The sequence below is a fragment of the Argiope bruennichi genome, chromosome X1 (genome assembly GCF_947563725.1).
Source record: "Argiope bruennichi chromosome X1, qqArgBrue1.1, whole genome shotgun sequence".
NCBI lineage: Eukaryota > Metazoa > Arthropoda > Arachnida > Araneae > Araneidae > Argiope > Argiope bruennichi.
Window position 1 is genome coordinate 98,963,278 of NC_079162.1, and position 15,060 is coordinate 98,978,337.

The following is a 15,060-nucleotide window of genomic DNA, read 5'->3' on the forward strand; positions in this document are numbered from 1 at the left end:
ATAAGAGAAAATATTCGATTAGAGTAAGCTTTGGACTGATATCCGATAAAAATAAATATTTTTAAAATTCAGAAATTATAAATTGAATGTGTTTTTCATTATCATAAGTATAATAATCATAAATTAAGATGCGCCATTTGTTATTCCTCTTTCTTATTCACCAATTAAAATTGCTTTTACTTAAATGAACAGTAAAACTATACTTTTTATGCTTCGATAAATAAAATCAAAACATACATATATTATGACAACTAACCAAGTAAAGATATCATGTAAAATAGTTTTATCCCAAGCATTCAGTAGACGTAGTAGATTAAAAAATTTATTAATCTGATTGCCAATATAATAAATTAATAAAAAAGGCAAATTCTCAGAGTTATAAACCATTTGCTTGTGTGCAAATTTGAGTTGCGCTGTCATGAGTTACAAAATGAATAAAAGCCTACTTCATGAAGTAAATAAAGTGAAAAATGAATCTAACATAAATCGTTAACCTGTTAATTAATTTAAAAAATCCACTGAAATACAAAACTAAGTAGGAAATTTTTATACAAAGAGAGATTGCAAGATGTGCGCAACTAGGACCGTAAAATTCCTAAATGAACTAGTACAAGTATTAATTTACGGTGAACAATTTTTGAATTCCCACAAATTGTATAAATATCATTAAATTTAACTTTACTTCTTTAAAAAGAAAATTTTAAAATATTTTTTTGCCTCTTATTCATAACTATAAAATATTACGTTTATGTATTTTTTAATTCACTTACTTCATGATTACTCCCAAGTTTAAAATGCACGCTTTATCAATTGATTTAAAATAAAGCAAAATTAATTGTTAAATTAATAAGAATAAATCTTTACACAAACGGAGCGATGCACTCCCTTAGACTAATTAAAAGTTCAACTAAAATGAATACATTCGATTTCATTTGGGCGCTTTATATATCATGGCAATTTATTATTTTGTAATTGTTTCCGATTATTACTATTCTAAATAGAATCTGAATTTCCACTTCTCAGAAAAAAATCCTACAATTTAATTCCGAAACAACTATTTTTAATCACGGCGAGCAAAAAAGTTAACCTATAACGAGGAAAAAGGCTCATTTCGACGTAATTAGAAATCATTGTTACCCAATTTACTAATTAACTCATAACGCTTTCTGCTATACAGGGGAATTTAAGAAGAAAATATCTATCAAATGTGAAATAGAGTTCATATTACAGAATTCAATAACTCATCCTTATTTTTAGCAACACTAGTTTTAGAATTATTTAAAGTAATTAATATAAAGTGCTGGGATAAATTTAAACTGAAATTTAATCGGACGAAAATTAAACGCAACGTTTTCGATCGTAAGTAATAGAATAATTATACTTCTTTCCGGGTACATTGCTTTTTAATATTTGTAGTTTGAGTGTTTTGGAAAAGTCACTTCTGATTGTGCTACATTCCTTTTTTATTCTAGCATGACTAAAAATGGCTGCAATCAGTGTAAAAACATAGCGTTTCCGGCTCAATGGCCAAATTTTAAGGGAAAATGAGAACTGAAATTAAAAATGTTTCATTAGCAACAAAAAAAGTCTTTATTTTGAAAAAGAATTTCATTTTCTACTCTGACATCCAAAAAAAGGGAAACATGAAATTTTACAAAATTTATTATAATACATGCATTTAAAAATACTTATAACTTTGATGTATTCACATTTTTAATTCCCCACCCTAACTATTCTAATTTTTACAATCAATAATTTTTACAATTTTTTAAATATAGTTAGTGTCTTTTTAATAAATAAATAGAATATATTATTGATGCAACTAAACAAATTCATTTTGTTTTCTTTTACCAAAATATTGTCATCAAAAGTATTTAAAAGTATTTTTTAAATAATTTTAAAAATTTTAATACTTTTAACTGTGTATTGAAAGTGGAATTCATTTTATGTTGATTATTTACTACTTTTGTAGTTTTTAATTAATAATTCATTATCAAAAAAATTAATAAATTATGAAATCAATTTTTCTTAAATATACCACTTAGTGATACCATATGCATGAAACTAAAATGTAACTAAATTTATCGAAATGCTGATCATTCGGATCGGAAATACGAAAATAAAGCATTTTTATCAAACATAAAAACGCAAATGCCAAAATTTCATATCCTAAGCACATCTAAAAAAGTAAGTAAAGATCGATTACAAAGTTCCATTTTTGAAAATATAAAATAAATGAAGTTAAATAGAAGTGTACATAAAGATTCTCCCTCTGATTTAATATTTTCACACCACATAAGTTAAAAATTTCACAAAATAATATGAAAAAAGTATCACAAAATATTTGAATTGATATTTTGAAACTAGTATTTTTAGTACTTCTTAAAAACGCATTCACTTACTGTTGTTAATTTTCGGATTAATCGAGGATTAAATGGCGTCCGACGTTTTGTTTAATCATGAATTGTTTTGCAAACATTATTTATAATATTTTTTAAATAGTTCTATATGATGTGAATATAAAATAATTAACATACATTTCATAACTACAAATCAAATTATTAGAAAGCAACTACGAAGAAGCTTAAAACAGCAAAAGTTTTAATTTAGAATTATCAGTAGTTATCTTTAACTTACCCAATAAATGCAAACATATTTAAGGAAATAAATTAACTCGTAAATTTCAAAACAAAATAGTCTTTATACTTAAGCCATTGATAAAACAGTAATAAAAAAATTAAATAACGCAAATGAATGCCTCTATTATGCAGTGTTAGAAGCCTGTTATCTTAATACTGTAGACAAGCAGTAAAAATAATAATAATAAATGTTTAAATCGTGAACGAGTCATAAGATATTACTGTTATCATAAATGCGATGAAATATTCATAAACGAGAATTCAATAAATATAATTCAGAAAGTTATAAACAGTTTGTTTGAATGTTTGTCCGTTTTCTTTCCAATTCAACCTAAATAAACACTCTATTCTAAGATTAAAGTTCCGATAGTAAACATTTACATTTTAATAAATTCTTTTCAAGATAAAATATTTTATAACTTTCGTATGAAGGCTTAAAAGAAACCTTTTTTTTTTCCTGTCATACGATATCTTTATTACTGTTTTCTTCCTGTGAGTAGACGCAATTACATCTGACATATTAAGTGAGACATACTGAAAAAATAGCTTTAACAAAAAACAAAACAAAAAAAAGACATTTTTACATTTAATATCAACTTATGATAGTTCAATCAAGTGCCTTTTATTAGGTATTAATTTGAATCTATTACTTAATGTACAGAATATGAAAAAAGTCTACATAATATTAAAAAAGTAAAAAAAAAAAATTGTTTAAGTTTTTAAATTTTAAATGACTTTTGAAAATTTAAAATATATTTTCCCCCAACAGTCTAATGAACTTAATTCCTCTTCAGATGAACATGCGTCACTACATATCACAAGACAAAATGATATTAAATATTGGACGATGTTTCTAATCATGTTTTTCTTGTCACTGCGGTGTCATACGTATTGGCTAGATTCGAATTCTTTTTCTTTGTCTGAAAGACATGAAATCGACATAGGTTGATATTTTTGTTTATTAACAATTTTTATGCTGCTATCATTCCGCTAGAATCTACGAGAAAATGTCTGAATGCAAGCATTCATTTGAATGTTATAGTTTACAAATTATTAAGCTTTATATAACGAAAACTAAATAGTTTTCCAATCACTTTTACATTTGAAACAATATACCTGGCTTAGAAAAAACCTCTCGAATGAGAGTTAGTTGAACTGCGTTAAGATTCCCTTTCAAGTAAAAACTACTGAACAGTCTTTTAAAAAAACAATTAGATTCGGACCAAAACTTGTGGAATCACTCTAAGCCCGAAATAATGTGAACTTCTCTGCTGCTGTATTTTTATAATTGACTCTATACAAAAAAAAAAAAAAGAATGTAAAGGAAGAAAATTTTTAATTTTATACTGTTGATGATCCAAATGTATTGCTTTTTTAAGAAAATATTAAATAAATAGCTGAAATATGGCTGTAGAAGAATTTTTTTCCTAATTTATATTTAGTTCCGATTTTCGATATGTAACTAATCGCACTGTTCACCGGTAACAAAGTAGGACGCTTTTTTCTTCAAAATAATCATGAATGCTCTTTTCTTTATTATTTGGAAGTAAAAAAAATCAATTCTGAGTCAAAAGAACTTGGCTGTTTGTGGAAAAAACTTCAGCTTTTGCGTGATCAATGACTTTTGCGTGATTAAATCACACAGCTGCAAAGACTGTCAACTGAACCCGGAGAAAAAAAAAAACCTCCGTTATCGTGACTTAAAAGCAAGAAAAAATCACAAAGGTAATAAGTTTGTTATGATTATAGATTTATTCTGAATATAAATTTTCAGTCAGTCACTTTGCAATTCTTAAAAAATACAATTTTTCCGAAAAAAAATATTTAAAAAATCGGAATAGTCACTTACTCGAAATCTGTGGGTTTCACTTTCCGAAAGTGGCGATGAATTTCAACATTGTAAGGCTTTGTTTCGAGTTAAGCAAAACCCACCTGCTATTAAATTATCGTTTGCGCTTCATATGTTATCTGTTTAGATAGCAACGACTTTCAACACACGATAATAATTTTCCCCCCGTAGTTCTATGGTACAATTGTGATTAAAAGATCAAATGATATGCCCTTTCGCATTCCAAACATATTGATACGATATCAAAAAAAAGAAAAATTATCAAAAAATAAAAATTAAACTAAAAAAATTCCCCATTTTTGCAAAATGTCACTTATAGGAAAAAAATTTCTTAAAATATTTTTAATCTGAAGATGAATCACATCACATCTTTATTAATCTGCTAGCGTCATCAATTTAGCTAACATTCGAATTTAAAAAGAATTATTCAGATACAAAGTTTACAAATAGCCCCAATACTTTTGAAACGAAATAATTTTATTTATATACAACGCTATAATAATATACTGTAAATCAACAATGTCATAGTACAAGTGGTACCCACAAGAACGCTTAAATCATGGGAAATGCTGTTGGAGGGTTAATGATTAACTTTGAGACCGTCGTTAATTTGGAATAGAAATCAGATGGCAAGAATAATATCTAACCTTCATCCCACCTTCTCCAAACTTCCGATTTTTTTTAACATTCATGTACACATTACATGTAAACAATATATATATATATATATATATATATATATATATATATATATATATATATATATATATATATATATATATATATATATATATATATATATATATATACACATTACTTATACATTTCATACATACAATTTTTACACATTATTTATACACGTTCATATATACATTTTTAGACATTACAAACACACATTCATATATGAATTTTTTTACACATTACAAACACACATTCATATATGAATTTTTTTACACATTACACATAAAAATTCATAAATGCATTTTTTTACACATTACACATAAACATTCATCTATGCATTTTTTTTTTTTTTTTTACACATTACTAATTCAAAGTTTTCTTGAACTGTGGATTTTGTGAGTCAGTCAGAACTCCAAAAAGACAGCATCACACTTATCTCAAAGCAAATTTTGGAGACATTAATAAAAAAAAAGCTAAGAATAATGCTCCTCAATTTAAAAGACGGTTCATTATAATTTTATAAAGTTTGAATACACGACTCTTATAAATCAAATGAATGCAATGAATTAAATTACTCTGAAAATAATGCAAAAAAAAAAAAAAATCTCGACGTCCCTCAAAATTTAGGCGTTTTCTGGCAGTTACCCATTGCCAATTTGATGGTCCGCTTGATAACTGTAAGCGCACATTGGATATTTCAGTAAAAATCAACAACAATTTCTTATGGTCAGAACAGATTCGGTCTGTGTGCGTACCACTCTTCAACAGAAGGAATATTTTGTCCTGGTTAAAGAAATCGAACTGGGCTGATTATCTTCCTGATGTCCCAAAAATGACTGATGGGTTTTGAGATTCAATTTAAAAAAAGACACGGAATGCCATAGAAATGTATCGTTTGCGGTCTTACACTTGGAAAATCAGGAAATTTTATCTTACCAAATATCAACTTCAGTTAACATTGCCATTGACAGGTGGCGTTGCAACAAACTGCAACAGGTGCAGTTAAAATGATGTGATCGCCATTCTGAACTTAATTTTTGCTGCAGACTGAGCCTCGTTGTTGCTACAAATGAGGGTTACTTTGAAAACATCGTAGCTTAATTTTTTTTCAACAGTCCTTGCAACATTTTCATAACGGTTTTTATTTTTTTCTATTTTGAAGCACCACCTGTCTGTGGCAATGTTAATTAAATTTGAAATTTGGTAGGATGAAATTCCCCTATTTCCCAAGAGAAAGGTCGCAAACAATACATTTCTGTTGTTTTCTGTCTTTTTATTTCTTGATTTTCAAAATCCTTCAGTCAACTTTGGGTCACCCTGTATCTATAACAATATTTTCAAAGCTCAATAAGCAGAATTCAAAAGATCAGGTGAAGGATCTCGGGCTCTGATGATACTAAAACTATGGGAGGAATGAATGAATTGCTCATGTGACAGCAATATGAAAAAAATCCTCTTTGCGAAAATATATTTATTTGTAATATATTTTCTTTATTTTGTATTTATTAATATATTTGTAATTTATATACAATTTTTAATGCAGATATAAAATAAAAATTCTCTCAAAATAGAACTATAACGCTTAGTCGAAAAAAAATTAAGTTGAAAATCTGGTATCTAAAATATATGGGCATTGTTGATTCAAATTTAAAATATTTACTGCAATTAATATGTCATATCACCACCTGCTTTTACTATTTTATTCTTATTTCTATAGTGTTTTTATTTTAAATATGTAGATGTTTTACAATCATTGCTATTAGTACGACAAAACTTGTGAAGGAAATAGTTATGAATTAGGACTAGAAATGTTTCAGACATAATAGACTAAAAAGAGTATAGCTAGATATCTATTTGGCGATACACATATAATCAAAATTTAAACTGACGGCCGTCCAAATATTTCTTTTAATAATACTAAAACTGCTATAGAAGACATAAATATATAATATTATTTCTTTTAGATTAGTTTCAGTTCAATTATTCAAAATTTAATCCGCAGAAAAAAATTATTGCTAAAAAAAGCGCTTTTGAAAAAAAAATTGCAGAAAAATTTCTGTATCTTTGAGTTATGAAGCTAAGAAGGCAAAAGAGAAATAAATTAGCATGTCCTAACTGTCACTGATTTGGCTTAGGAAAAATTATGAATTTGTTTCGCATTCAGAAAGATTTAGAATCATTTTTTAATATGAAGAGATTTCCAAACTAGGAGAATAGGAACTCTAAAATAAAAGTTCAACAACAAAAGTTCTACTTAGAATTCAGAGTTTTAAAGAAGAATCAAGAATTCATTTTTTCTAAGATATTCATTTCACTGATTTGTTTTAAGAAAGCAGCCAAGAAATCAGTTTTGCATTTAGAAAGATGAAAGGTTATTTCATCCATAATAGATAAAAGAGTAAAAAAATTAAATAAATGATGAAACTGTATTAAAATGTAATTTAATGATGAAATTGTCCATAAATTTAATGATGAAATTGTTAATAAAATTAATGATGAAATTGTTAATAAAATTAATGATGAAATTGTTAATAAAATTAATGATGAAATTGTCCATAAATTTAATGATGAAATTGTTAATAAAATTAATGATGAAATTGTTAATAAAATTAATGATGAAATTGTCCATAAATTTAATGATGAAATTGTCCATAAATTTAATGATGAAATTGTTAATAAAATTAATGATGAAATTGTTAATAAAATTAATGATGAAAGTGTCATGTTTAATGATGAAACTGTCCATGAAATTGAATGATGAAACTGTCCATAAATTGAATAATGAAACTGTCCTGTGTTTTGCAAGCAAAAAAACAAACATAAATGAACCAGAAATTTTGAAATTTGACTTGAAATGAGGTCCAAATTGGATTAATATAAGACTTCTGTACACTTTTTGTAAAACTGAAAATCGGCTTTTTTTAATGTAAAAATGTCATTGAATTAACCGTCATGAAATCCGAATGCAAAATCTGGAAATAATATTCTAATTATGTTGATCTAACAAATTTTGAAATTTCTTGATTTCAGAGAAAAAAGTCTTTATGAATGCATAAGAAATCAGAAAAAAAATAAGGTTTAAATATTTTTAATGAATGATAAATTTTTATTTAGAAGTCACAATATGATATAACAATATTTATTGTCTAAGCAGGAACAATAGGTGTACATGCATTGTGGAGTTACAGCATTCCCACAGTTTTTACAATGTATCACTAAATTTTATTTATTTATTTTTATTTTGCCATCAACAACTTAATAGCTTTTAATTTTCAGAGCAAAGACAGATAAAAAAAACAGTGTGCTTCTTATCGTACAGCATGGAAATTTCCTGAAAGAATATATTTTAACTGACGTGTATAGTATTAATTTCCAGTTGTTCCATGAGCGTACTAACAGAGCAAGCACATTAGTTTCTACCGCACGCTTTGCGAAGTAAGTGCTGTCGCATATACAGCACCGGAGATATTACAGGCGGTATTTTAAACATAAATAAAATAATTCATGATAAATAATGATTAACAAGAATCAATTAAATTTTAAAATTTAATTTTTAATAAAAATTAAAAAATAATAATTGACTAGGTACAATTTCTACATACAACATCAAATCAAAAAAATCTATTATTTTTTATTAATAATTAACTGAATTTATGCAAAATTAATTAAAATGGACAAAATTTAAGTTATGCAGATAGATTATATGCTGATAGATGAATAAAACATTTCAGAGCAATTATAATGCATAACATTATGATAATTTTTTATAATATGTTACAGAATGATATTTTTTTAGATTACTTCGCATCTTAAATTTTTAAAGTAGCGATGGACCTCAGAGTACGATTTTAACCTACAAAATTTTGGACTATTAAATTTTTTTATGAATTTTTTTAATTTACTTTTTTTGTTGCCTGTTGCTTGGTTATGAATAAAAAATTAGGAAATTTTCATTACACGACAAATCACTAAATTCAGAAAAAAGTCATATATTTTTAGAAATGATTTATACATGCTATAATGCATAACACGAAATAGGATATTTCAATTAAATTTAGCAGCAATAAGATAAAAAGTTTTTCGCAGGTACAAAACTAAAAAACAGATTACATGCAAATAATGCATTTCACAAACCACAATTCACTTAATGTATGGTTGAGCGAGGTATTTTCAGAATTTTATTACGATTTTTTGTGATACATTTATATTTTATTAAAAAAAACATTTATTTACAATCTTTCATGAGAATGCAATTGTTTCTTAAACAGCATGATTTCTTGAAAATGGATTAAATCTCACTAAATATATTTATTACAAATTGTAATTTTTCAGTATTGACTGAATCCATGGGTGTCAAATATGTCTCTTCTGGTTCAGCGAAGAAGTTTGGAGATGGAGGTTGTGCCAGTCTAGATATCACCCTCTATACTTGTCCCTGATTCAAAATTACCGGAACAAGTACAAGGGGTTGTATCTAAGTTGGTCGTTCCAGGGTCAAAACCCGATTCCAGCAACAATGTAATCGGATCTGGTACATGTTAAATCCATCCGTGCCAAATGCCTCCCTACTGGTTCAGCGCAGAAGTTTACAAAGAAGGTGAGGTGCCATCTCAGATTACATCCCCATGATCAGACCATGATTCAAAATTGCATGGCAAGATAACGTTAACTAAGCTGGTAGTTCCAAAAATAGTGGTTCCAGGTTCAAAATCTTAATCCACTGAAAGAAGCGTCGTGTAATCAGGTTTGATGCATGTTAAACATGTCTGCTCCAAATACCTCCCTCTGGTGTGGGGCAGAAGTTTGTAGAAGGGGATACGATCTAAGATATAAATCTTATTATCGGATAAATGTCAAATTCAATACTCTTTAGTCAAAATGCCATCAATTTCCTCATGCATTGATAAAAAACTTTTGTTGTTGTTTGTTGCTTATCCCTTTTGGATTGAACACCAATTCAAACCAAGTCAAAGAGATCGGCGAGAGATTGGTGCAGTAGCTTCTGAAGGTATGGACCCTTGAGCACCCTTGACTTTACCTCATATGCAGATAACATTCACACACCCGCTTGCACAACCCCTTTTTACATGGGGGGCTCATTCACACACCTCACAGATAGAGCATAGGGGAAGAACCATGCTTGAACCAGGACTCGAACCCGAGACACCCAGATCACGGGGAAGACGCACGGCCCTTAGGCCAAGACTAGGGCAAAAAAATATTTAAATTTGATATCTCTAAAAAAACTTTCAATTTCAATTGCTGCAGTTTTACATCATTAACAATCAAAGAATTTTTTAAATGATATTAATTAAATTTTTGCTTCATTTTTTTTAAAATTGTGACACATTTTAAACTCCACATAGCTTCAAATGGGCTGCGATGGCCTTCTAGTAAAGTTGTGACCTGAGAGTTCCAGATTCAAAATCCGATTCCACCAAAGAACCGCTGTGTAAGCGTGCCTGGTGGATTTTAAACCCGCCTGTGTCACATGCCTCTCTGCTGCTTCTACAAAGAAGTTTGGAGAGGATGGGGGTATCAGCTCAAACTGCGTTCTCCTTTCTGTCCATGGTTCAAAATTACAAGGTCAGATAAAGAGAACGTTATCTGAACTGATTATCATAATCGGGTTCGAAATCCGATTTCACTCAAGAGCAGCCTCGTAATCGAATCTGATGCATGTTAAATCCGTCGGCACCAAATGCCTCCCTACTGGTCTAGCACAAATGTTTGAAGATGGAGTAAAGCGCCAACTCAGATTGCACACCCATTTTCCGAGCATGAGTCAGAATCACATGCCCAGATAATGAGGATGCTACCTAAGTTGGTAGTTCCCGGTTCGTAATCTCATAGTCATGTTGGTAGCGGAGTTGTTTTACCTACTGAGACATATAACTACAGTTTGGCCTCATCACTCTCTGTTTTGACTGATGAACTGGTTGCAATAATATACACCCTTCAAGTGATTTCGCCTTCTTGTACACACACTTTCTGTATCTATACTTACAGCGGGAGTACTTTGGAATCTCATTCCAGTTTCAATAATCTGATGCATCCGGTTGCTTTGGAAATCCTTGTTTTTCTTCAATCCCTTGAAAACAAAAGGTTCAAAATTTTATTCTGCTTCGTTCCGAGCCATGTCGGAATACCTGGAAATGAAATGGCTGATGCAGCAAAACTGTAAGGCACTTTTCATCAGCGAGCACTTCCGAATGGAGATACAAAGACATGTTTTGCTCGGCACGTTCTCATGTTGTGGCAACGATCGTGAGATCAGCAGATTTCCAATAAGTAGCATTCCCTCCAATCAATGATTCGCTTATGACCTAACATCCCGGTGCGTGTGCTCGATATAAAATTAAATTGGCTCCGCATTCGTCATATCCACTTCACTTCAACCACAAACACCTTTTATTTGGAGAAGCATGTCAAAGATATACGACATGCCATACAGTTTTAAGTGTACATATTTTAATTAATTGCCCTGTTTTTATTATCATCGGTTACGCCTTTTTAAGGCAGTTTCCATAGACATGAATGAACTAGTGGGTGACAATCCTAATATTTTTAAATATTTACCCTAATATTTTTAAATTTTTACAAACTATTGGTTTGTTGAATTTAATTTCGGTTTTTTTTATCCATTTCAAAAAGGGTTTTCATATCTCGGTAATTAATGTACGTTTACTTTTTTTCTCGAATGTTTTTAAACTACTGCTTTAATGCATTTGCTTATATTTTTTTTTGTAATTTTACTTTTACTTTATTTAGAAAATCTTTTAATATCAGTGAATTTCATTTTTACCATTTGATTGGCGCAGCATGTCCAGATTTGGTTTTTCTGCCAAAAAGCTTAATCAACCTACCAACCCGGTTCGTAATCCAATTACACTAAAGAACCGCCATGTAATCTGGTAAATACGTCGATACCAGCGAAAAAGTTTGGAGAGGGGGAAGTGAGCTAAGATATAAATCAGCCATCTGACAAAATTGTCATCAAATTCGTTACACATTAATCAAAAGATATTAAAATTTAATATGTCTTACAAAATTTTCAAATTCAATACATCCAATTTTTTATCCTTAAAATTCAAATAATGTTTTTGATAACAGCGATTAAATTCCTACTTTATTTTTTTCTGAATTTGTACACATTTTAAGCGGTTTTACACAACTTCGCTTGAGCTACAATGGTCTGCTCGCAAACTTCCGGTTTTGGGACCGGAGAGTACCAGATTCTATACTAGACTCCACTGAAGAAATCGTGTAATAGGTTCTGATGCATGTGAAATTCGTTGGTGCCAAATACCTCCATGCTGGTGCGGCGCGGAAGTTTGTAGACGGTTATGCTAGCTAAGATATAGACCTCACCATCTGACAACGGTTCAATTTTACGGGGTCAGGTGAAGAGGGCGATATCTGAGCTGATTGTTCCAAATTAGTCATTCCAGATTTAAAATCCGATTCCATCGAAGAAGCGTCATGTAAGTGGACATGGCACATGTTAAATCCTTTGATGCTAAATGCGTCCTTGATAGTGTGGCATGGAAATTTGGAAAGAAGTGTGAAAGCTCAGATATTGTCCTCGTTATTTGGCTAAGGTTTCAAAATTATGCAGTCAAATGATGAGTACGATATATAAGCTGGTCGTTACAAAAAGCCATAGTAATGCTTCATAATGAGATGTTTATATAATTAAACTAAACTAATTGTAATTCAATTGGTATTGATTTAAATGTACTTACCGTCTGGTAGCAAATATGCCACCAGCAGAAGCGAAGCCATCTTGTTGATTTTGGAGCAAGGTTCCATTGATTATACAAGGTCATGCGTCCCACTACTAATGTTTGAACGATGAATTAACACATTTGCTACATTTTGAAATTTCGCAACATTCTTGACTCTATTTCCCCAAGCTCAATATTACTTCGTCATTCTCTGAAAACAAAAATACATATTATATTTAATGTGAAATATAATTGCTAAATCGATATAAACTATATTTTATATCGTACAAAAATGGAATGCATCAATATATTTTTAAAAAAACATTTTTGTGAAACACAAATAAAACAAAAGATATTATTATTTGTTAATTTTCAAATTAGGTTAAGAGTAATCCTATATTTTTTTCACTAATAAAATGATTTATTCCAATTACTTCAAATTTTTACCTTTCTTAACGATTTTTTAAATTTTTCTCTATATAAATACCGTATAAAATTATGATAAATTATATTTTCATAAAATAAAGTAATTTTGTTTATTCTAAAAAGCTTCATTCTTCTTGAACGAACAGTGCTGTAATGTAACATTCACTTGAACAACAATGTTGTACCAATAGTAATTAATCTGAAACATCACAATTGCTTTCTGAAGTTTCCTTTTGGTTTCCCACAATTACTTTTTATTTTCAGTCATTCAATATGAAAATGGATTGGTTAAATTCATAACTTCAGTTTAACATAATTTCTAATATTTATCATCAGCTATAATAATAAATATAAAAGCATATTTTTTATGATGATAAGTTATCTTAAGAACAGCAACATTTTATAATATATGAAGAAAGTGATATGAAATGTTGCCTCTTTTATAATATATATATATATATATATATATATATATATATAATATATAATAATAAATATATATACTAATTTATATATATATATGCTTCCTTTTTGGTCCCCTTCCATTAACCCGTTAACCTCCAGAGTCTTATTTCTAAGACAAGTATATTTAACTTCCGCGGCTAAACTGAGTGTATTCCATTGCATCCTTTCTTTTTTTCTTTGTCTATGAAGTCAACATGCTTTCCCAAACTCCTAAACAATTTTTAAATAGCACTTGCCAATCACTAGCCAAATTTTTAAGCCAAACAGTCATCATTTTGATTTATTTTTCATTGATTTACTTTCGAAGTAGCACAAAAAAATTTGAAAATGATATTTTATATTTTGATATATTTTAGGTATTTTTAAATATTTTTCTATAAAAAAATTTGAATAATTTTCACCAAATGTTTCGAATTTTATAAATTCTTGAATTTTAATTTTTACTTCACAGATATCTTAATCTTGGTACTTTTAATATAATGTACAGGAGATTTATTGAAATCTATGTTTTAAATTAAGTTGGGGCTTTAATTGGTTAAATTGGTGCCAGTAGGTTGAGCCACACTGACTATATGCTAGTTCCAGATTTAAGGTTAATACGGAAAGAAATACCAGAAATAGATTTTTTCGCAGCATTAATCCTCATCTACAACAATATATTCTGTAACGTATTTTGCCCTCTATTTACTGAAACGTAATAATATTTATTCAAATACAAAAATTTTATTTATAGATCTAATTGAATAATATTAATTTATATAAAATTTGAATTTTTATTTATGGTATAAAATTTTATTAGTTCAATAACCCCTTTCATGCAATATTTATGTATTAATAAACAGCTCGCTTTCACCATGTATGGTTGATTTCCTTGCCTGGTCTACCTCCAACCATTTTAATCCATTAACTCCAAACTTAAAGCATAGGTCTCAATAAATTTCTAACAAATTTTATTGAAAGCACCAAAATAAAGGCAACTGCAAAGTAAAATTTAATTTCGAAAAATGCTGGGGAAGGAGTTATTTTTTAATATTTTTTTTAGAAAAATGATCAAAAATCGGCAAAAAAAACATTAAAAAAAATTTTTGTGCATAAATATTTTTTTAAAAATTAAAGGAAATATAATATCAAAAAAGGAAGATTATTTCGAATCCTTTTTATAGCTTCGAAAATAAATCAAAGCAAAGAAAATTTTTTACATGGTGTCATTTTGACTTCAAAATCTGACTAATGATCTCAGTTGATATTTTGCGGTTGAAATTTATTTAGGTTA

General features: G+C 28.7%; 1 protein-coding gene across 2 annotated transcripts in view; it reads right to left on the reverse strand.

Annotated features, from left to right (window-relative positions):
* Nucleotides 1-15,060, reverse strand: part of LOC129958326 (SH3 and multiple ankyrin repeat domains protein 2-like) — a 236,849-nt gene that overhangs the window by 173,091 nt on the left and 48,698 nt on the right. Inside the window, exon 2 of one of the 2 annotated variants that reach the window (XM_056070735.1) lies at nucleotides 12,915-13,107. The gene's annotated coding sequence lies outside the window, so the exon portion shown is untranslated. Of the gene's footprint in view, nucleotides 1-4,488; nucleotides 4,547-12,914; nucleotides 13,108-15,060 lie in introns of those variants that run through there. The other variant, XM_056070737.1, reaches the window with a different exon arrangement.